This window comes from Triticum aestivum, chromosome 1A (assembly GCF_018294505.1).
Source record: "Triticum aestivum cultivar Chinese Spring chromosome 1A, IWGSC CS RefSeq v2.1, whole genome shotgun sequence".
Taxonomy (NCBI): domain Eukaryota; kingdom Viridiplantae; phylum Streptophyta; class Magnoliopsida; order Poales; family Poaceae; genus Triticum; species Triticum aestivum.
This window is the reverse complement of record NC_057794.1, coordinates 537,418,083-537,441,598: the sequence shown is the minus strand read 5'-3', so window position 1 is coordinate 537,441,598 and position 23,516 is coordinate 537,418,083. Positions and strand designations below refer to the sequence as shown.

At 48.3% G+C, this 23,516-nt stretch overlaps 1 long non-coding RNA gene and 1 pseudogene across 2 annotated transcripts; one reads left to right on the top strand and one right to left on the bottom strand.

Annotated features, from left to right (window-relative positions):
• Positions 1-2,746: 2,746 nt before the first annotated feature.
• LOC123044683 (uncharacterized) lies at positions 2,747-22,596 on the bottom strand (annotated as a pseudogene).
• On the top strand, positions 3,513-5,683 carry LOC123064316 (uncharacterized). Of its 2 annotated transcripts, XR_006430677.1 has the most exons (5): positions 3,513-3,817; positions 3,928-3,996; positions 4,299-5,026; positions 5,129-5,235; positions 5,381-5,683. It is a non-coding gene; the product is annotated as an uncharacterized lncRNA (long non-coding RNA). The 2 variants fall into 2 exon arrangements; XR_006430675.1 differs by having other exon boundaries at positions 4,299-5,235.
• Positions 22,597-23,516: the final 920 nt, after the last annotated feature.

Below are 23,516 nucleotides of genomic sequence, written 5' to 3'. Positions count from 1 at the left end.
ATATTCGGACACCGGAAGTGTTCCGGGGAAGTTTCGGATAAAACCGGAGCACCGGGGGGTTACCGGAACCCCCCGGGGGGTTAATGGGCCTCATGGGCCTAAAGTGGAGAAGAGGAGGGGCTGCCAGGGCAGGCCGCGCGCCCCCTCTCCCCTAGTCCGAATTGGACAAGGAGGGAGGGGCGGCGCCCCCCCCCTTTTCCTTCTCTCCTTCCACCTCTCCTACTTGGACAAGGAAAGGGAGGGGAGTCCTACTCCCGGTAGGAGTAGGACTCCTCCTGTGCGCCTCCTACTAGGGCCGGCCGCACCCCCCCTGGATCCTTTATATACGGAGGCAAGGGGCACCCCTAGACACATGAGTTGATCCACGTGATCATATTCTTAGCCGTGTGCGGTGCCCCCTTACACCATAGTCCTCGATAATATTGTAGCGGTGCTTAGGCGAAGCCCTGCGATGGTAGTACATCAAGATCGCCACCACGCTGTCGTGCCGACGGAACTCTTCCCCGACACTTTGCTGGATCGGATCCGGGGATCGTCATCGAGCTGAACGTGTGCTAGAACTCGGAGGTGCCGTAGTTTCGGTGCTTGATCGGTCGGGCCGTGGAGACGTACGACTACATCAACCAAACGCTTCTGTTGTCGATCTACAAGGGTACGTAGATCACACTCTCCCCTCTCGTTGCTATGCATCACCATGATCTTGCGTGTGCGTAGGATTTTTTTTTGAAATTACTACGTTCCCCAACAGTTTCCCCGGCCTTATTCATTCTGGCTATGGACGCCCTTCACGGCATGTTGGAATGGGCAAGGCAGTGCCATCTTCTCTCCGATCTTGGCTGCGACGGAGGGGTGCCGCGTGCATCTGTTTTTGCCGATGACGCGGTTCTTTTCTTCAAGCCAGAGCGTAACGATCTCCTGCTTATATCAACCCTTCTGCAGCTCTTTGGGGAGGCGTCGGGGCTTCGGATCAATATGCACAAGAGCACCATCACTTGCATACGATGTGATGAGGTGCAGGCTGCAGAGGTAGCTGGACACTTCTAGTGCAGGCAACAGGCCTTTCCTATCTTATATCTCGGTATACCTCTATCAATATACAGGCTCAAGCGGCATGAGTTGCTGCCCTTGGTTGATAAGCTCTCGAACAAGATGAAGGGCTGGAAACCGAAGATGTTGGCAGTTGCAGGCCGGCTCACGCTCACCTCTTCAGTCCTCATGGCACTGCCCATGCACATCATGGCAGCGCTCCCGCTGCCGGCCTGGGCAAGACTATCAACCGCCGCTGTCGTGGTTTTATTTGGAAGGGGGAGGAGGAGACTAGTGGTGGCCATTGCCTTATGCCTTGGAGCAGGGTGTGCATGCCGCGGGAGCTCGGAGGATTGGGTGTTTTGAATATCAAATGGTTTGCGTTCGCGCTGCGCTGCAGATGGCCTTGGTTACGTTGGAGTGCAGAGGAGAGGCCGTGGCATGGCCTGCCTGATACTAAGGAGAAGGAGGTCCACGCAATCTTCAATGCAGCCTGCCGCATCACGCTCGGGTCAGGAGAGGTAGCCAAGTTCTGGACTGATAAGTGGTTGGACACCGGCCGCTCAATTGCTCAAACATCACCGCAACTCTACTCCTTTGTCAAGGACAGGGGGAGATCTGTCAAGGAGGCACTAACCTGGCAGGCTTGGGTACATGACATTGCGGGTGGGCTCTCCCTCCCTGCCATTTCTCAGTACCTCTTGGTCTAGGATATTGCACACGCCACTATGTTAAATCCTGAGGCGAGAGACACGCCGCGATGGCTCCTGATGGAAAACCAGCAGTTCTCTGTCCAAAGTGCATACCGTCTGTTCTTTTTGGGCAACGTTCGCTTCGACTGTTACAAGCCTATTTGGAAATCCAAGGCGCCCCCCCACGACAAATTCTTCATGTGGCTCGTGGTGCACCGTCGTTGCCTTACGGCGGACAATCTGCAGAAAAGGAATTGGCCTTCCAACGGAGTCTGCCCCTTGTGTCTTCAAGCGCCGGAAGACTGCACCCACTTGTTTCTCCACTGCCGTTTTACACAACAAGTTTGGGCGCGCTTCAGATCTTGGACCGGCGCCGATTTCCTTATCCCCGATAACACCTTTGCCTCCACTCGGGAGTGGTGGTTGCAGACCAGGGCTGTCATTCCCAAGCACATCCGAAGGAATTTTGACACGGTGGTGATCTTGATGCATTGGAGGATATGGAAAGAAAGAAACTCCAGGATCTTTGACCAGGTGGCAGCTTCGCCGTCCGGCGTTCTGGAGCGGGTAGTAGAAGATGTGGCCATGTGGAGGGCCACCGGATGCATCGTTGATCTGCCAACTTAGTTGCTGTGGGGGTGTTCATGTTTTGCAAGACCGGCCCTCACCTGGGTGGTCCGAGATCGTTGCTGTAGCGGGGGCACCTCTGTTTTTTGGAGGCCGACCCTTGGCAGGGCTGTTTGTAAACTCTGGGTTCAGTCTAAGTTTCCTAGACTATCCTTGTTGTACTCTCTTTTCTATCTAATAAAGTTCGGCCAATGGCCTTTCGACGAAGAAGAAGAAGAAAAACAAGAGTGATTTAAAAGTAAAAGAGAAGTCTTCTTGATGTGGATGAGCATCGTAAACGTTGCCTCTGTTGAACGTTGACGCTGCACCATGCTCAATGCTGTATCCAATATGTAGGTTACTTCATTAACTTGCAAGTTTGTCAAACCTTCCGTCCAGAACTTAGATTCATGTAGATCTTACTAGGCCCAGCTCATAGCAATTGACCCAATGATAAGTGACACAACTATTGGCCCCCAAAAAGGGTCAGCAAATTTTGATAGAACTCCTCCAATTTTCGATAGAGCTCCTCTCGGTTTGGTTCGCTTGACCCTAGTGTTTGCCAAGCGGCGCGTGAAGAAGGCTGGCCAGTCCATCTCAAAAGGGATAGCCATCATGACAATGCCGCGAAACCAGTTCGTGACCGCCTCCATTGCCCCTGTTTGGAGATCTATGATGTACATGTCTTCTTGATTGTCCTTGATGAGCAGTATGCCGCTCGTTTCGCCCGCGCACACGCACTGCAGCTGGTCCATCTTGCCCCACTCGGGTGGCTGTAACTCGATCATCTTGGTGCGATGCCAACGGTCTGTGTTGCTAACTCCACTCACGTTGTCAGTCCGGCGTGTCCAGATCACTAGCATGGTGCGTTGCCCGTCCAAGCGAAGCAACGATGGCGCCCCGTCATCAGTGACTCCAAGAATGGGCCGAGTTTGGTCCAGTTTGACTATGATGTACATGTTACGGACATCTCCGTGGTCCTACCACACACGCTGAGTGCGTACAAGTTGGACGTATTCTTGCGAAAATATATAACAGAGCATGTGCACCCCGGCCCGCTTATCTGGTACGTCCATATTCCTCGGGATATGCGGCAGACGTTTCCGTAAGACAGTCAGACGACGGTTATATCGCTTGGGTTAGTACTCCCCTCGACCGTGATCTGCCTACATCTCAGCTTAGGCTACTGTTCAGTGACAAACAGGTTGGAGATACTCCAGAAGCAGGCCCGTGACTCTGGTCCATACGTGTTCCCCCTTGTACCATTATTGAGCAGGCTAGGCGGCGGGGGAGGGGGATTCATCAGTGGCAGAGCATGGTAGAAATCCAAATCTGAGCGGGAGGCAGGAGACTCTGGTACAAGAGGAGGCGCCAGGACGGGCGGGCCACCGGGGAAATCCTCCGCCGGGCCGCCGGGGGAATCCAGCGCGGGTCGCAGCGGGCACCGCCGCCCCTGTCATCTCGCCGCCTCCTGGAGTATGGATCCATCTCAGGTAAATGCGTGATTTCAGATATGCGCATAGGTTGTTTGACTGTCGGGATCTTTTTTGGCATTCGGTGCATATCAGGAAGGTGATTATTCATGGATCACATTGTTCTGCAGGCCAGATTGGGAACGGGGTTGGGGCAGCAATTATTGTCAGGTGTTCACATCTAAGCAGTCATCATGCTGGTAAGATGGCATGTAGAATTAATCTTGATTGTCGATCTGTATTTCTGGGAAGGGGTCCGAGGATGCAAACGAATTACACAATATGTATAGTTGTCATGTCGATACCTGGTCAGGCGGCTTGGTTAGAACAGATTAGCTGATACGTTTGCCATCGTACATGAATGAAGGTATATAGTTAGCTTTCTTTGGTGTATGGGATGCGCCGAGGTGTACGTCGGGACATAGCCGTAGTATAGAAACCAACGATTTTTGTTTATCCGTCTTGTAGAATTCTACATTAAATCAATGATATTATTGTGCAGAACTACAGCAAGCTCAACAAGCTGCCACGATCGTTGAAGAGGACGAATCAGACAGGGGGGATGGATATAACGGTCCTCCATTCAGTGTTACTTTGTTATATCATGGTTTGACCAGCAGAAACGAGACATCATTACCTTGATGGGTTGGGGTGGCACTCTATCCATGCAACTGATCAGCAAGTTAAGCGTCTAGCACATGGTTTGGCTTTTAGGGATGGTGGATGAAGTCATACAAGCCATTATCATGGGACCGAATAAGGTTTTTAAGTTCAACGAGAGCGACGTTGAGAAGGTATTCAGAATGCCAGCAGTTGGAACAGATGCGATGGACAAAACCCTTGATAGGAGCGAGACTGTTTTTGCATACTTGCGAGCTCGATTGGGGATAGAGAATAAGGAGATAAGAAGTCTGAAGAGCATACAGTCCACACTGTCACGTCACTATAAGGGGAAGATGTCACAAGCAGAGGTGGCTGCATTCAAAACTACGTACATCGTTTTCATGATGACACATGTATTTGCACCGACAGTCAAGAACGACTACTTCTACACCGACTATTGGTCCGCACTGGTTGACCCGGATAGCTTGGATAAGTTCAATTGGGGAAGATATATCGTTGAAGTATTGTGTGCTGCCGCCGGGAAGATGAAACAAGATATTCGCAGGAAAACCACGGTGTCGAACATAACATGATGTTTATTCATCCTAAGCGCCAATTGTCCGCAAGGTAATCAAAAAAAGCTCAAGGTTCCATTTACATGAATATAGCATTTAATTATTATTGTTATACATGCGTATGTTATACAAGGTTAATGTTCTATGGATCCAGAAAATCATCATATCTACCTATCATGCCTGCGGGCACCTGTATGGTTTCTACGCCATAACTTCTGCAGGAATTTCAGTGGCGACCAAGCGAGTCATAATATTCATGTGGTGAGTATGTTGATTTAGTAAACGTTAAGACCGATTAGATATAATGGATTAGATATAATGGAATGTTAGCTGTTCTAATTTCTTGATCATTTCCTTTTCCTACCATCTGTGAGTTGTTTGATCATGACTCCACAATCATATCCAGGACGATGACAGTTATCTGGCAGCATGTTACCTTTACGACATATTGCATCTCAATGGGAACAATGCAAGGAGGCCGCATCAGTTCATCGAGTCTATCGATGAATGAAAGAGCATGCAGTTTCGAGTGAACGTCAGGGTGTAACAATATGAAGTCTCTTGGGGGCATTTTTTGCCTGAGACTGTTTCTGTTGGGGCCGAAGTGTTTGTATGTTAATGATCTAGATTGGCTATGTGGACCTATATATTATGATGTCAAACCATGGACAAAAATATAAGTTGTTTGGTATGGATGTCAAGTTATGAACGACTGGTTGCATGATTTTCATTGTTTTAAATATTAGTTGGAGTTGGTTGGACGAACTTATGTTTCAATAAATCAGTCATAAGAGCAACTCCAACGGGGTAACTCATTTCGTCCGTTGGCGTCTGTTTGGGTCGGCTCGGACACAAAAATCGGCCCAACACGCCGACCCAAACGGACGCGCGCCCGCTTTCCGTCCGCAGGCGGCCCATTCCCGGCTCATTTTTCAGCCGGATTTGCGTCGATGTAGACACGAGACGAACGTGCGCACGCTCGCCTTCTCCTCCCCCGGGCCCGCTGGTCGGTGGCACATTGGCCTCCCCCTCACATGCAGTAGCAACCCTTGCCCGCCTCCTTCGTCGCCGACGCCGTCGCTCATTTTTTTCCGGCGACTCCGCCAGCTACCGGCGCCGCAACATCTGCCCAGCAACGCCGCCAACTCCCACGTCGCCCGCCACCACCGTCTTGCCGCCAGGGAGCCGACTGCTTCCCACCCCCGCTCACCCCACCACCACACAGCCGCGACCGCGACCAAAAGAAGCCGCCTCGCCGCCCCGGCCAGATCCTCACTGGCACGCTCGTCGGACGCCGGCCTACTCGTCGGACGTTGGCAGGGCAACTAGCTGGTCTGTGCGCGCGGCGACTCCCTTTGCCGGCTGTCTCCTTCGTCGACGCCCGCAAGCTGTTCGATAGTTTTCCAAAGTACAGAATGGACTCCGTCGACGAGTTCTTTTTTCACAATTTCCTTTGCAACTCCGACGATTTGTCATTCGATGATGACGAGGAGATATTGGTTGCCGTGTTGGTCCATCACCACCTCAACAACCAGCGGCCGTTGTTCCGTGGCTCCATTCCGGTTCACCTTCCGGCGTTGAATCGCAACCGAGAGCGGACATTTCTTTCTTTGGAAGGCCTACTTTGATACAACAAATCCGTTGTTCAAACATCAAAAATTCCGCCGCCGTTTCCGTATGAGTAGGCATCTTTTCAACCATATTAGAGAGGGGGTGGTCGGCTATGATGACTATTTCGAGTGCAAAGAGGATGTGGTTGTCAAGATTAGTTTCTCCTCTTATCAGAAATGCACTGCCGCCATCCGAATACTTGCATACGGAGTGACTGATGATCTCATTGACGAGTACGTTCGTATGAGCGAGTCTACATGCCTAGAGTCCGTGTATAAGTTATGCAAGGTTGTTATTGCTGTGTTTGACCATGAGTATTTGAGAGAGCCGACTCCTGAAGATACAACCCGTTTGTTGGCGATGAATGCCAGCAGCGACTTCCCAGGGATGCTTGGCAGCATAGACTGCATGCACTGGGAGTGGAAGAACTGCCCTTCTGTTTGGCAAGGGCAGTATAAGGGCCATGTCAGGGCTAGCACTGTCATACTAGAGGCCACGGCGTCTCAAGATCTCTGGATCTGGCACTCTTTCTTTGGCATGGCTGATCACACAATGATATCAACGTGCTTCAGCGCTCGCTGGTGTTTGCTAGGCTTGCCGAAGGCAACAGTCCACCGGTGAACTTTACTATCAACGGTCACAACTATGACAAAGGATACTACCTGGGTGACAGTATCTATCCTCAATGGACCACTATTGTCAAGACAATCCCAAACCCTGTCGGAGAGAAGAGGAAAAGATTTGCCCAGGAGCAAGAGAGTACTATGAAGGATGTCGAGCATGCCTTTGGTGTTTTGCAATTTCGATGGGGGCATCGTTCAGTATACTGCTAATACCTGGAGCACGCAGAAAATGTGGGAGGTGATGGCTGCTTGTGTGATCATGCATAATATGATCGTAGAAGACGAGCGCCCGAAACATCTGTACAATCAAGGGTTTCAGTTTTAGGGTGAGAATGTTGTGTCTGAGCATGGAGGAGCGGCAACGTTTGAACAGTTCATCCAATTTCATCATGACATGCGTGATTGGGAAACTCGTGTGCAACTGCAAAATGATTTGGTTGAGCATATGTGGGCTCATGTTGACAACCAATAAATATATCCTCTTTTATTCGGCTTGCAAAACTATGTGAGACATTTTTATTTTTATTTGGCTATGTGGGCTCATGTTGGCAACCAATGGATATATCTTATTTTATTCGGCTTGCAAAACTATGTGAGACACTTTTATTTTTATTCGGTTTGTAAAACTATGCTATTTTATTCTGTTCAAACTATGTTATTTGACTATATGTTTAAATGCAAATTCAATGCAAAAATGAGCTATTTATTGAAATAGGGCGGCCAACCCGCCACGCCGGTACATATGAATCGGCACGTTGGACACGCTACCAACCCATATTTAAAATAGAGCGGACGCCGGGCAGGCGGCCGACCCAAACGGACAGAAAGCGGACGAAATCGTCGTACGTTTGGGTCGTCCCATTGGAGTTGCTCTAACGAAAACACGAAAAGCATCATGCTAAAACATGTACCTGGCACATGGGAAATGTCGGCTGGACCACACGCCGCCTCCCGTGAGATTTGGCAACACCCAAACTGAATGAGGTGCATGGCACATTTGCAGCAGTCTCAATTTGCACCTTGTACCTGGCACATATTGGGCGTGCCTTTGCAATCGAGTGCCTGTGGAGTGAACTGGAGTTACGTGTCGTGTACAAAGCACAAGACGTCACCGGGCCATGTACAAGGTACAAGGAGCGTATCATATGCATACCGGAACGTATCAAGCACATGATATGCAGGTGCATGTGCCAGGCACATGATGCTGAATACGACAATCAAGAGCAAAGGGAGGTTGGTGGCGGTATCTACCAGTGTTGTACCAATCACATGTTTTTCGTGAGTACGTGAGGCGGATTGACAAGATTGCAGCTTAGTCTATGATTTACATTCATCTTATTGTGCAAACAGTATCCGTCAAAACCAGATGAATCATGGGACTTGTAGTAAAGCAATGCGGAGCAAAACGCCATTAGTAAAAACACACCAACCAAGCTGATATGCAGTCAACAGAGATGCATAGGTGCATACGTCACATAGTCACATACCACACATAAGGAGCTACAAGTTCCATATTCACGAGGCTCACAAAAGAGGCACGATTACCCAAGTCAGCACAAAGGGATTCATAGTCTGTGGCCCAACCGTACACTAAACACGACATAGGTGTTTTAAGATAGGATGCACACCCGGACAGTCATGGACGCGGTCCCAACGCATTTGTGAAACAAACGTGATGACCACAAGATCGTCTTCCTGCTTCATTTCAAGTTGTACGACATATTTTTGAGAACTTCCTTGTATGACGAGCCTACCTTCCTTTGATTTCTTGAACGATGCAGTTACATGGGCTCCTGCATCATCAAGCGGAAGAACGATCCCTGAATCATCCAAGACGCCCGCATTGCTCTCAATGAGATCAACAGCTTTCCTCGGGATCCTCTTTCAAATGCAAACAACAACAACAACAACAACACGTTGTGAGCAGCCATACATACGTAGACCGTGAATTACAAAACAACAAATGTAAATGTCAGTATAACAGGATTGGGTCACTAACCATGTAGCCGTTATTAAAGTCGATGCCATTCATCTTGTGCACAAAGATGCAACATACGTCTTCCAAAGCCCCGAATGCACATCTAATCATCTTCTTCATCTCTGAATATTCAAACTGATGTATATCCCTGGTGTACACACAATGGTCGACGAGCTCACGCTTCATGAGGGATAGGCCATCCAAAGCTGGCCAAAACATCAAACTTATAAGCCAACACACATTATTCAGCGAAAGTAAACTGTTCATAAAAAGATACACAACTCACATTTCCGTATTAAATGCAGTAGCCTTACCTAGATAGGGAGGTGGCGTCTGCCTTACGCCATCCCTCTTGACATCCACAAAAACCTTCCATTGCCACGGGGAAGGCAGATATATACCATGTCACCAGGCCGCACTACATACTCATCAAGAAACCTATGCCAGCCATCCCCATGAATCCTGGTCCTCCTAACTCCATGATCAACCAAAACTTCATACTCCAGTAGTTATCTGGTTACAAAGATTGTCTTACACATGGGCTTGTTCTCTCGGGTGGCAATGGACTGCAAATGCTTGATACATGCCCCGAGCACCCGCCTGTTGCAGCATGGGACGAACTGCAAAAGATGTGGCACAAGCATTCCAGAATATCAATCTTATCATGGAACATTTGGGAGGTCAGAATTCATTAAGCAACATCATGCAAGTGCCATCTTACAGCCTCAACCCAATAGAAGGTTGTCATTGGAACTGAAAGGTGGCAAGGCGGTCCTTTGAGATCTCCACATACGGCACGCGGGTTTTTGCAGTTTGGGCACTCCATGGCCTACATGTCAAGAATCAAGAAATAAGCAACAATTCACCAAATAGTTGTCAGATCCATGTGCAGAATCTTTGACGTGAATAATAACAAAACAATATACTACGCCAATGGTGGTTTTCATAAACGTATATCTGTGCTAGAGCGTGAAATAGCTCACACCAGTTTTATGTATGCATGCATGCTCCAGAATAACGAGTATCGCAATAATTATATGGTTAGAAACAGAAAAAAAAACAAGGTTCGGTTGTCTAGAATTTCCCAGTCGCAGCATTAATCCACGCATGCTCGATAATCCATTTGTCAACTAAATGCAGAGCAGACTGAAACCTATGTTCAAATGTAAATGCATATATCATCTGAAGCAACCTCTTTTTATGCAGAGACATGGGATTTTCTAAGACCACGATGAGCCATACTGAGTGGCGTAAACAAATAATAATACGCCCAAACTATAGTAATATATAAGTGTATTACACCGAAACACGACCCGTCACGCACAATGGATGAAATGAGTATGGGATTTGTTGCCGAACTGCGGCATTCGGCAGTAATACGCCTATTGCCAGGGGAAAGGAGAGGTTAATGTGTAAGTTTATGAAATAAGTTAGGCCAAATAAACGCCGCACCAGCTTCTAGATCCAGCGCCCTACACCATCACCCCTCAGACCATTCCTTTTCCTCCCCTGCCCTTGCTAAAAAATCTAAAGTAGAGAAATCATTGCACAGACATATTATCTATCAGATCTTGAATGGGAAGATAATGACGGGATCTGGTTTCGGTAAGCAATAGTATGAATCTTCCTTTTTTCGGAGGAAACGATCGGATATAGCGGAGGCGGAAAGGGGGACGACGCATACCTGGGATCCGGGCATGACGAGGTGCTCGCCTTCCAGCCACCTGTCTTGTTCCTGAGTCTGCCTGCCTCGCCCACGCGATTTTTTGTCCAAAAGGACCACCTGACGAGATGAATTGACAAAAGAGACTACCTGTGAATCAATTTGACAAAAAAGACCCCCTCAGCGGTGGCGGCAGGTGCGGCAGGCGACACGTGGCACCTGCCGCCACGGCAGGAGGCGGCCGGCGATGGGATAACGTTTTCCGCATAGTGTGTGTAGCAGGAACGGAACGGGGTAGGGCATGTGGGCCCGGCCGCCATCGTAGTAGGCGGCAGCGTCAGCTATTGCCGCACCCTAGCCGACAGCTGCTGCAGCTCGCGGGCCGAGGCGTGGGCCCAGCCGCCACCAGCGCTGGCGGCCACCCTGCTGCACGCGCGTCCCCCCCAGCGCATACGGCGCTGATTCCCCGCAGACAGCCCTCATTCCCACGCGCAGGAATCTATGAACTTTAACCCTTTGTGTCGACACTCAGCGGATATGACATCCCTCATTCCCACACTGGTTGCTTTGGCGATGCTGCTGCCCGGGAATCACTCCAGCTTTTACTTCTTTTGCCCAGCGGATATGACGGCACTGCGGAAATCACTCACACGCTGAGGGAATCCGAGGCTGTGGGAACCTGTTGTGCCGACACTACAAGGATCCTCTTTCTTTTATATAGTATGCTTATGCTCCGTGCGCAAGCACACTGTCTCTGGCCTCCTCTTCTACTCTCTGCGTGTAAGAACAGGGAGAAAGCAAAACTCAGTAGGCACATTCACTCGTGATTTAGGGCGATTTAGAGTTGGATTTTGAATATGCTGAAGTTGAAGAAAAGATAGATGAAGGTAAGATCTATTCATTTTTGTTGGTTTCGTTCGCATGCATGAAGTTTGTACTCTTTTTGTTTAGTTCATAACTATGTGTTCTCTTTTGTGTTAGGTATTATTTCTTCACTTTTTGGAGTCATTTAGAGCTTCAGGAGTAGGATTTGTGTAGTGAAGTGATCTACGAAGTTGAAGATCAAGGTATGAGCTTCGCAATACATTGATTTTTTTGTGCATGCAGGGTGGTAATTAGTTCATCTTTTAGCTCTTCATTAGCTATGTGATGTTAGTGCTTAGAGGTTAGAAATAATTTCGGACGGCAGATGTAGCATTTATACTATTTTCTTAGAAGAGTAGGTTGAAGATGTTGTATCAATGTTGGGTGCGTCCATTAGTATTGACATGCGGAAATCTAATTACGGTAATTAAGAAAAAAATGTACTGTAATTGTTCATTGCATGTGGTATGTTATTTCATGTGGTATGTGTATTAATAAGTCTATAGTTAGGAAATCATAGGTCTTCTTTTTTATGTCGCAATAATATAAATTTTGTATGTTAAGATTACGTGCTAATGTATTTAATGATGTATGTAATTAGGTAAAATAATTCATCTTAGTAGCAAACAAGGAGGAGATGACGTGATTGAAGAAATTGTGTTTGCATCTTCGCTGTCCCTTTTGAGGTGATGACCACATACATGCAAGTGCTATTTTCATACATTTGATAGCAGAAAGAAAAATCCGTGTGTAATATTGATGTTCATGTGATAATAGGTTGACTCCGTTCATATAGTACTGGTGACGGAAATTTATTCGAACTATTTGGACTCTTAATTGCATTCGCAAGCACATCCATATTGGAGCTAAGGTATAAAATGACACCGTAATTTTGTTAATATTTTTTATATTGACGTACTGTTGTGAATAATGTGCATGCCGTTGCAAATATTATTATTTGTAAATAAATGATTGCTATTGTATGATATGAAAAAATTATATAAAGCCGGAAGAAATTAAATGTTTCACTCATATGGTATTAAAATATTATTATCGTACTATTATGTTTAGTGGTTGTTTGGATAGCGAGTAATTACCATCGGTTTTGTCATAACCTATTGTAAGAAAATTAGTTTTTACTAATAGTCATTTTTACTCTCTTAGACGAGTTTGAGAAAAAATAGATCTTTAAATACCCATTAACCAAACAACCCCATAAAGTCTAAGCAAATGATTAGAGAAAAAACCAAATATTTGTAACGAGAATACGGTTTTTATTTTAGTCGTATGATATGTAAATGTTGTCATTGTTACTAAATGGTCAGTTACTAATTATTTGAAATGTAAACATGTATGTTGGTTAGGTACTATGGAAAATTTAGTAGTGTACTATGGGAACGTCTTACGCGACGGTCCATTTGGGGTGGATGTGTCCTTGTGCGAGTCGACTACAGTTGTAGTGAGAGACATGGTCAACGTGGGTTACGCAGCAGTTAGAAGGTGCATCCGAGCGGTGTTTGGCCCAAGGATGCAGGGGGGAAAATGACAACGGAGGCCTTCGTCGTTGACAGAGGAAATGATGGGACAGTTGCCCGTTGGGGTTTGCGGCCTGTCACAGGTGATCGGTCATGGGGGTCGTACATGAGGTTTGCAAGCAATCCCAATAACTCAATGTATGGTCAGCCGATGGTGTATGTGGAGTTCATTTCAGTCACTGATGTTGTCGGATGCAGTAGCAGGGGTGGTGAGGTCGAGTTGGCCATCACATCAGCCCCTAGCGCCGGCCCATCAGAACCGACGGGCGGCCAGCATGTGTATGACACAGGATATTGGTCTGCGGCCGTTGACATGAGCGAACACGTGGAGGGATTGCCGGAGGCGCTAGATGATGATGGTCATTCTTCTGCGTCTTCGGAGTCAGGCGAAGAAGAGGATGTTCCTCCTCAGAGGGCGGTCGCGGCGGCACTGCAACCTGGGTTTTTACAAGATATGAGCATCACCAACGAATTTCACTCTGCTTCTGGCCTAGGAGCGGGGAGCCTGGAGGTTGGGCAAGTTTTCCCAGACAAGAAGTGTGCTTACCAGGCAATGGGTAGCTATGCAATCGGCATCCACCGCCAACATAGAGTGAAGCAGTCTGATAAAAAAGAGCTGAAGGTCATATGCATCCACACCGCGAAAGGTTGCCGCGGAAGAGTTCTCGCTAGACTGAAGCCTGGGGTATGTCAGTCATGGCATATCACAAAAATAGTGGAGCGTACCTGTGAGCAAACCGGGACTCTTTCAAATCACTGTAATGTGACAGCAAAATATGTGGCACAGACGATGGAAACGATTGTGTAGGGAAGTCTCAACATTAGTGTTAGGGCTCTGCAAAAAGATGCAGAGGATCTAATTGGCTTCCCTGTTAGCTATAGCAAGGCTAGGCGTGCAAAGGAAAATATATTCAAGAACTTGTATGGTACCTATGAGGAGGCCTATTCTTATGCCCCTAGAATGCTTCATCAAATAGCAAATGCTAATAGGGGTACTCAAGTCTGGCGGAGAGAACGTCCAAACCCAATGAACCCGGGTGAGCTAATCCTGGACCGCTTATTCTGGGCATTCGCCCAGACTATACAAGCCTTCAGGCACTGTCGCCCGGTATTATCAGTTGATGGTACCTTTCTCACTGGAAAGTACAAGGGCACACTATTGGTGGCGATTGCAGCGGATGCAAATAATCAGCTTCTTCCTATTGCATATGCATTGGTCGAGAGCGAGAACAAAGATAGCTGGTTGTGGTTCCTGAGCTGCGTGAAGATGGGTGTCGTGAAAGAGCGTAAAGGTGTTTGCATCATCTCTGATCGCAACACTGGATTATTAAGCGCTCTTGAAATAATTAAGGTGTCGGAAGAAGAGTGGGGCTGGCCCGATCTAGAGGGAAGGTGGTGCATGAGGCATTTGGCAGCAAACTTTTACTCCAAATTCAAAAACAAGGATTGGTTCAAGTTATTCAAGAGGATGTGCATGCAAAAAACTGAAGCCAAAATGAATGCGATCTGGGCAGGTATCAATGGTGAGATCGACCGCGCGGCCTTGCCGCAGAGAGAAGACCGGAGGGGTCGTAGGACGCCCATAAATTTGAGCCAGTGGATCATCGAGAATTGCCCTCATTTGGACAAGTGGGCGCAGGCTCACGACACCGGGGCTCGGTATGGAATAATGACCAGCAACATGTCAGAGGTGTACAATGGTGTTCTTAAAGGGGTGCGAGCACTGCCTATCACATCCCTTATTGAAGAAACTTGGAACCGGACCCTGTCATACTTTGGAGACAGGATCACCGTCGCCAATGCACAAGTTGAATTGAACAAGCCATGGTCCGAGAAGATGCAAAGACATCTGGACGAGAAAGCAAAGAAGTCCCAAAGTCATGGCTGCAGGAAAGTGGACGCACTTAGGAATAAGTGGGAGGTCAATGTGCGAGCCAAGTACGTTAAGGGTCACCACAGAGGATCAAAAAAGCAAGCTGTCACCCTTGGCTCAACCTCCCGTGAGTGCACTTGTAACAAGCCCAAGCTTGAGGGCTACCCTTGCAGTCATGTGCTCCGGGCGGCTGCTGATCAAAAAATCAGCGTCGAGCCATACATATCACCGTACTTCAACATGTACAATCTGTACAACACTTGGAACAGTGAGTTCTGGGCTTGGGGCATAGATATGAACTACAAAATGTTGTGGCCAGATGGGCCGAAATGGGTTCCGAACGCCGACTTGATGAGAACCGCAAAGGGATGACGTCAGTCTAGGCGTCATCGCAATGACATGGACCATACCAGATGGGAAAACCAAGGCGATGTCGCGTTTGCAGGTGTCCTGGACATTCACACAAAGAATGCCCGTATCGAGCCAACAACAACGCATGATATTGATATATATGTATTCGCTATGTCTATTTATATGTGTACTCGTTATGTGTACTTATATTAAATTTAAATTGAATCTCTTTGTATTATTGTACTCGTGATGTTAACTTCAGATAATTAATGTAAATCGTATTTCTTTGTATTTTTAAAGTTAATTTTGATTTGTATTTGTATTTGTGTCTTCCTTGTAATTTATATTTATATGTTTGTGTGCATGTTATGGGTGAAGTGTCAGTGCTTTTGCAGGGGCCACATGACGCCGACCACCGTTGCTACCTATTTTTGAACCCAAATATTAAGCATGATTATCGGCCTTTCAGACTTCGAACCATAAAGAAAACATGGCCAATACACAATGCTTTCCTTGCTCACCTTGACGCTTATGGACTACAAGGTTTTGCTAGGCTCACATCATGCCACGACCAAGTACGTTCGGACCCATCCCTTTTGACATCCCTCGTTGACCGGTGGAGACCTGAAACCCACACCTTTCACTTTCGTTTTGGGGAGCTTGCACCTACACTGAAATATGTTTCTATGATCACTGCTCTACCAATTAGAGGTGAGCCGTTAGTCTCTCCACGAGTGTCTCCATCTTGGGCATTAGATATAGCAGCCCGTCTTGGGATGGAAATGCCAGAATCACAACGTTCTGGTGGCCCTCGGGGCATCCCACTCGTCTGGCTTCGTGATAACTTTCGTATTTTATCTAGCTTCGCCAATGAGGAGACGAGAAAAAGACATCTGTTTGCGTATTTGTTGTGGCTCCTCGGGACTCTGTTTCCAAATTCACATGGGGACGTTGTTGTCCCTGGTCTCATCTACATTGCAGAGAATATGGTAGATGAACCTTTACCCGAGCAGCCAAAATACAGCTTCGGTTCTGCCATGCTATCTCATACATACAGAGGCTTGTGTGATGCCACGCAAAAAACCTCTTTCGCACAAAAAGCTCCATTACTTTGTGTCGCCTACGAGTTTCTACAGTTGTGGTCCTGGGAATACCTCCCTGTAGGACGACCTCGTATAGTACAACCTGTACACCCATACGACTTTAGCGAGGGTGGCAGCACAACTATGGCCACCAGGTGGACAAAGGCACGGAAACGTTGGTCTCCAGATATTGCGAAAAATTGTTACCCTATGTACCACCAGCAGTTTGAGATACTTGATGAGGCAGAAGTCACATGGAACCCGTGGACTCAGGACCAGCTACAAATGGTCTTTGATGCTTGACCCTTCACACGAAGCATGTTGAGCGATAGTGCATTCTGGCTGACTCGCTGCAACTTATTGTTCCTGTGGTGTGTTGAGCCTTACAACACAGAGCGTGTAATGAGACAGTTCGGTCTCTATCAAGAAATTCCAGCACCTTTTCCCAGACGTATCGATGAGGAAACCCATAAGTAAGATGTGACCTCCCTAAATAGTTAGTGTTTATTTTAATTTACTAAACTCACACTTTGTTTCATAATTTGCAGGCTAACCAATATGGGCAGGGGTTGGAGTTTATACAATTGGAGGGAGCAGAACATTGAATGGATACACAAGTGGGAAAATAAAGCGCTAGCAGATATAGTGCATCAACTTAGGTATATTTTATTTACATTATTTTATTACGATGATCATACGATGCGTGAAGATGCTTTGCTTTCATCACAACGGTTTATGTAATTATTTAATTTTGCAGACCGTATGATGGAAGTACAGATCAAGCGTACAAGCAGTGGTACTGCATGAACACACGTGCTAGCCTGGCCAGTCAGCCAGCTACTATACCAACACATCTCACATAGGAGGAGCAGGCGCGAAGACATATTGAGCTGCATGCAGCTTACTATCGTGACCACACGGTAATCACTTGTAACTTTTTTAGGTCCATCATTTCATAATCATTTGAACTAAATAACATCCAAATATTGTTCAGCTTGAAAGTTGCAACGAAGTAGGGCAGATGGCTACGGATAGCATGCCGGCCCAGGGCCCAGCTCGCCCGTCATTCCAGAAACGTTTTCAACAATACATGGCAACAAAGTTCAGATGCGGTAGAGGCGATGACGTTGTCACTGGAGCGTACAACATGCCGGTAGCGAGGTCAGCCAGACCAAGTGCGGCGTCGTCGTCCAGACTGAGCGAGGCGCGTACGAGCCATGGGTAGTGCGGGGAGGGTCCGAGTAGTAGAACAACATTTCCACGACATGACTCATCTTTGCCACTGCATCGCTCTTCTTTGGTGCAGCTTCGTCAGGGGCAGACATCTCAGGACCATGGCACGGGCTTGGATTCGATGCCCGAGCAGACTCTTTCCCCTAACCCATATGCGTACATAGGATATGATGCATACACCCAAGGTGAGGGATCTCAGTCGTATCTCTTCACGCGAGGGATCTCCATGCCCGAGGAGACTCGTGTACCAGATTTAAACCAGCACCACGTACCATGGCCAGACAGTACAGGCGAGGGATCTGATCAGGTAGTCATGTTTACATTTTAATACATTTACAATGTTATCATATATTATCCTCTAACAGTTTGTTTACAATGTTTCTATGTGCAGGACATACCTGATGTTAATTGAGGCGATGAGAACACCCAACGTGGCGTCAACACAGGCATCCTGGGAGCATCACATGATCATGACGACCCGGTTACATCATTAGTTATAGAGTTCTTCGGAGGGGACGTTATTGGCCCATCTTTTATCCCCGCAGAGTCACAACTATACGCCTACAATTACGCTTCAGGTTCGCAACAAGGATTCGCGACTCCACCACCTACGCAGGACTCGCAGACACATGAAGCCGAATTGGAGTACGGCCGCGGTCTTCGTGTAACTCGGCCACCTAATCGTTTGTCGCCTTCCGGTCATAAGGAAAGGCCAGGTGGTCGTCGTAAAGTAGGGTGTTACATCTATCCATGTGCGCGACCCATTGTATCTACATATGTCAGTATCATACTTTTCAATTTGAACATCTATGTATGCTGAAATAAAAATGCACCAGTCGGGAACAATTTTTCCCGCCTATATCTCCCGCCATACTATCCCGCTCCACTCTTCGGCTTATGTTAGGCCAAAATGATTTTTTTTAAATTTTGGCTGATAAATACTGTGCAACCATTGCCCATCTTAGACATTGAAAAAAAAATATTTTCAGGCAACCCTTTCCCCTCAATATTTTCCCGCCAACGCTTTCCCTCCATATGTTCCCGCCACCCGTTTCCCGCCAACCCCTTCCCGCCATATCTTCGTGCCACCCGTTTCCCGCCAACCCCTTCCCGCCATATGTTCCCGCCAACCCTTTCCCGCCATACTGCAGTCGTTCTTTCCCGCCATTTTCTCCTCCCTACCTATAAAACCCCCTTCAGACGGAGGTGGATAAGCATTCGAGTGTAGTGTAGTCAAGATGTCCCATTATCCTTTCGATCGTAGTTTTCACCCTGAGATGAGCAGGACTCTTCTTGGGCTAGCTACCGATTTCAGGATGGACTATAGGATTGTTCCATGAGACGAACTCACTGGTAGTGACACCATAATGAATGAGTTGGCTCACCAATTACGTAGGTCTGGGTGGCCTGAAAGGACCTATGAGGAGGTACGTAAAGAACTTCTTAGGTTGAATGGAAGGTGGAAGAAGGTAGTGGAGCCGAAGAGCGAAACTTTTAGAAGGACTGCAGAAAAGCATCCATTTTTATGGACTCAGGAGAGCGAGGACGAAGATGATATCTTCATGCCGCCGCTTCCGGGTTCTGCATTGTCAAAGGGCAAGAGTTTTGCACCGTCTAAGGGCAAGAGTTCTGCATCGTCTAAGGGCAAGAGTATTGCATCCCCGAAGGGCAAGATTTCTGCATCGTCCAAGGGTAAGAGTTCTGCATCCTCGAAGGGCAAGAGTTCTGCATCCACGGAGGATGATGATGATGCCTTCATGTAGTTTTTAAGCTGTATTCCAGTTCTACCGTTTAATTCAGATGTACTTGCATTATTAGTTTGTACTCTCTTATTGTAGGGCATTATGTTCTATCTTAATTTCATTCTGTAGTTGTTGCACGATGTTCGATATTAGTGGAGGGCAAGAAAATGCCACTACTTTATTCTAAAACTTTATGTTTTTTCCATTACGACACGGTACAACTGAAAATAAGATACATCGTAGAATTGAAATAAAGCTACATTTAACTACTGAAATAAAGCTACATTAAACTGCAGAAATAAAGATACAAATGATTGCGAAATTTAAAATACTACCACAGGAATCTACTGAGTCCAGCGTGGATATTTTTCTTTTCCATCGCCAGCTTCTTCTGCTGCCTTGGCCTCACGAGCCCTTTCTTTCTTTCTCTGCCTCTCCGCCTCACGAGCCTCCTTTCGCTGTCGTTCCTGCTCCTCCATGCGACGAGCCTCTTCCCTGTTTTTCTTTCCTAAATCCTGAAAAAACGGTGTTGCTCCGCATAATATTCTTTTAACTCTCTCTCTTGCTCTGCTTTCTCCTCAGCTTCCGCCTTCTCGCGTCGCTCTTCCGCATAGAAACTATTCCACGCACGGCGACTTCTTTCACGAATCTCAGTCACTGCCCAAGCCGGCATCTCCGTGTCAATCCAACGATAGTACATGCACAAAGGCGGAGGAGACTACAACAAGAAACAAAAATGTTATTAAAGAATCTATCAAAATACCAACAATATCTATTTGTGATGGTTAAAGCATACCGGAGGCTTGTCGTACTCTGAAATAGCTATGGGTGGATCTTCCTCATAATTGGCGCACATGAAAAACTTCATGCCCAACCAATCTGAAAAATCCGTAACCTCCTTCACCTTGCAAAGATCGCCACACCAACACCGCAGGACTGCCACGCCCATAGGCAAACTTGCGTTCTTGATTTTCCTCGGCCTAATGCTTTGATCTAAGCAAGGCAAACTCATACCGACTGAAAAAAATGTGTTATACACTTTGCGAAGTGGCGATTTCAAGGATGGCTGGACGAGAGCCTCGGTGTCTCCTTTTATAAGCTCAGACGATAAAAATGGCGAGAAAATTAAGCGGTAAATTTTAGGATCCCTGTAGTGTCGGCACAATAGCTTCCCGCAGTATTGGATTCCTGCAGCGAGTGACTGATGCCGTCGCATCCGCTCAAGCAATAGCCAAAGCGATTCTCACAGTGATGTCCCATCCGCTGAGGCAAAAGAAGCTAAAGCAGGACTGATTCTCGGGCGAAAGAAGCATGAGCGTGCATTTTCCCGCTCATGGGAATCACCGCCGTCAGCGTCGCTGTTGCACACGGGAATCAGCGCCATCTGCAACAGGAAAATGTGTCGGGCATGAAGAAAGATGCCGCCTCCTCCGATGGCGGCCTGGCCCACACCTCGGCCCGCGCGTAGCAGAGGTGTCGAACGGGGAGCGACAGCGGCAGCGCTCGCCGCCTCACCATTGGCGGCCGGGCCCACCGCTCCTGGCCCATTCCGTCCCAGCTGCTGCACTGTGCAAGAACCTGTTGTGCCCCGCGCGGCCACCTCCTGCGGTGGCGGCAGGGCCCTCCGCCTCCTAGCGTGGCGGCAGGTGCCACGTGTCGCCTGCCGCACCTGCCGCCACTAGTGAGGGGGGGGTCCTTTTTGATGTTTTTATCTGCAGATAGTCCTTTTTGGCAATAGCATTCGGCAGGGGGTCCTTTTGGACAAAAAATCCGCCCATGCCCCCTCCATCAATCTGCCGGCCTGCGAAGAACAGACCGCCGACCGCGGAGGTGGATTTGATGTCCAGCACAGAGTCAATAAACAGCGGGGATTCAGAATCTCAGTGGGAAAACTAAACAACCGATAGAGGCTCAGCCCGGACGAGCGTTGCGAGTATTATGGCAGTAGGCGGTGTAGATTCATACCTACAGCCAGCCGCCGGAGAGGTGCCGGGGGCGGCGAGCGCCAGCGCCATTGAATCGCCTCCTCGCGCCCAATCCATGAGAGCGTCTGGTCAACAGAACAAGCAGGGCGCTCTGTATGGATTGACTTGTTTTCACGGGTCCACATCGGTATGCAAGGGGCAAGTGGAAGACAAAAAAGCGCAGTGCGGACTGTTACCCTACGAGACAGGGAACATGACAGACATCGGCCACGGTAACACGCACGCCAAATCGGTATCCAGCCTCGGGCATCTCGAGGTAAAGCGCGACGATTCGACCGCTGGGATAGCGCAGCCCCGGTGTAGGTGCTCGAAAAATCCGCGTCCCGTATTCTTGAAGAGCCAATGTGCAACGCCTTGGCACACAACAGCGCTGGTCTTCTAAGACACCAGACGCGTGTCGTGCTCCAAAGAGTCCAAGCACTCCCTAGGCGCGCTCCAGCTCGAGCCCGACTCGGTCGAAGTGAAAACGTGGAGACTGTGCGTGGCTCATCTCGATTGGCGGCGATGATTAGCACTTTGAAAAAGGACGAGTGGACCGACGCCGCCTCTCGCCTTTTGGCCGGGCAACAATCCACACGGGTTAGAAGGGCACATCCTTCTATTCGGAAATGTCTATTGCTCTTCAACGCAGGCAGCCGGTGGCTTTTACCGGCGATTGGATCACACAATTCCAGGGTCATGGTCTTCACGTGCTTATTGTTGGGTTCGTCGAGTCGGACCCTGCGCCCAACAACAAGGCCACGATGCGAGGTGAGCAGCGCTGCCTGGGTGCCGCGAGGACCAGGAAAAATGGGGAAGCGGTAGCCTTGTCCGAGGGGGGACCATGGCGCCGGGGTGTAGGGAGACATGGGCGTAGCCGTAGAGCTCCCTTCTGTTGGTTCTTCATGGGGCTGTTGCATGGCGAAGAAGCCGAGCAGGGAGGACGGGCGGCTCACGCTCTCCGGCCAGCGGCGGCAGAGGAAAGACGGCTCGGCGACGAGGATGTGGCATCGTTTGCACGTCGCGGCGTAGCGGAAGAGGGCTGCCACATCCGTCACGCGCACCAGGATCTCCACCACCACGTCGTCCGACAGCATCTCCATCGATTCGATCCTCCTCCACTAGTTGGCGCGCGGCGGACTTGCGAGCGATCGAGTTGGAGGATATAATTCACTCTCTCTATTGATCATCAAGTGTTACATACATGGTTTATATACACCGGGCGCTGCCCGAGTCATGAGGCACGCAGGCCCTTGATCCTATATATGTGGGCATGCATAACAGCATGTTACAACACAACTCAACACCCCCCTTAGCCGGAACTCCATTGGCATGGACGTTGAGGCTGGATCTAAACTCATGGAACACCGGAGATGGCAGGCCTTTTGTGAACAAATCAGCAAACTGTGAGCTCGAAGGGACATGCAAGACACGGACGTCGCCGAAGGCAACGCGATCACGCACAAAGTGAAGATCTATCTCGATGTGTTTGGTGCGTTGATGTTGAACCGGATTGCACGCGAGGTAGGAGGCGCTGATATTGTCACAGTAGACGATTGTGGCACGCTGTGGTGGACACTTGAGTTCGTGAAGGAGTTGGCCTAACCAGCAGGACTCGGCAACGCAATTAGCAACACCACGATACTCGACCTCCGCACTAGAACGAGAGATGGTGGACTGGCATTTGGATGACCAAGATATGAGATTGGAACCAAGGAAGACACAAAAACCCGACGTGGACTTCCTCGTGTCAGGGCAATCGGCCCAGTCCGCATCCGTGTATGCGATGAGTTCCTTGGAAGATGACTTGTAGAAGTGTAAGCCATAGTGGGAGGTGCCTTGGAGGTAATGAAGAATGCGCTTGACAAGCTGCATATGAGTGTCGCGGGGCTCATGCATGAAAAGGCACACCTGTTGGACGGCATAAGATATGTCCGACCGGGTCAAGGTGAGATACCGAAGCGCGCTTGTAGGACTTTAGTAATATGTGGGGTTAGAGAGAAGCCGTCCATGTGAGAGGGAC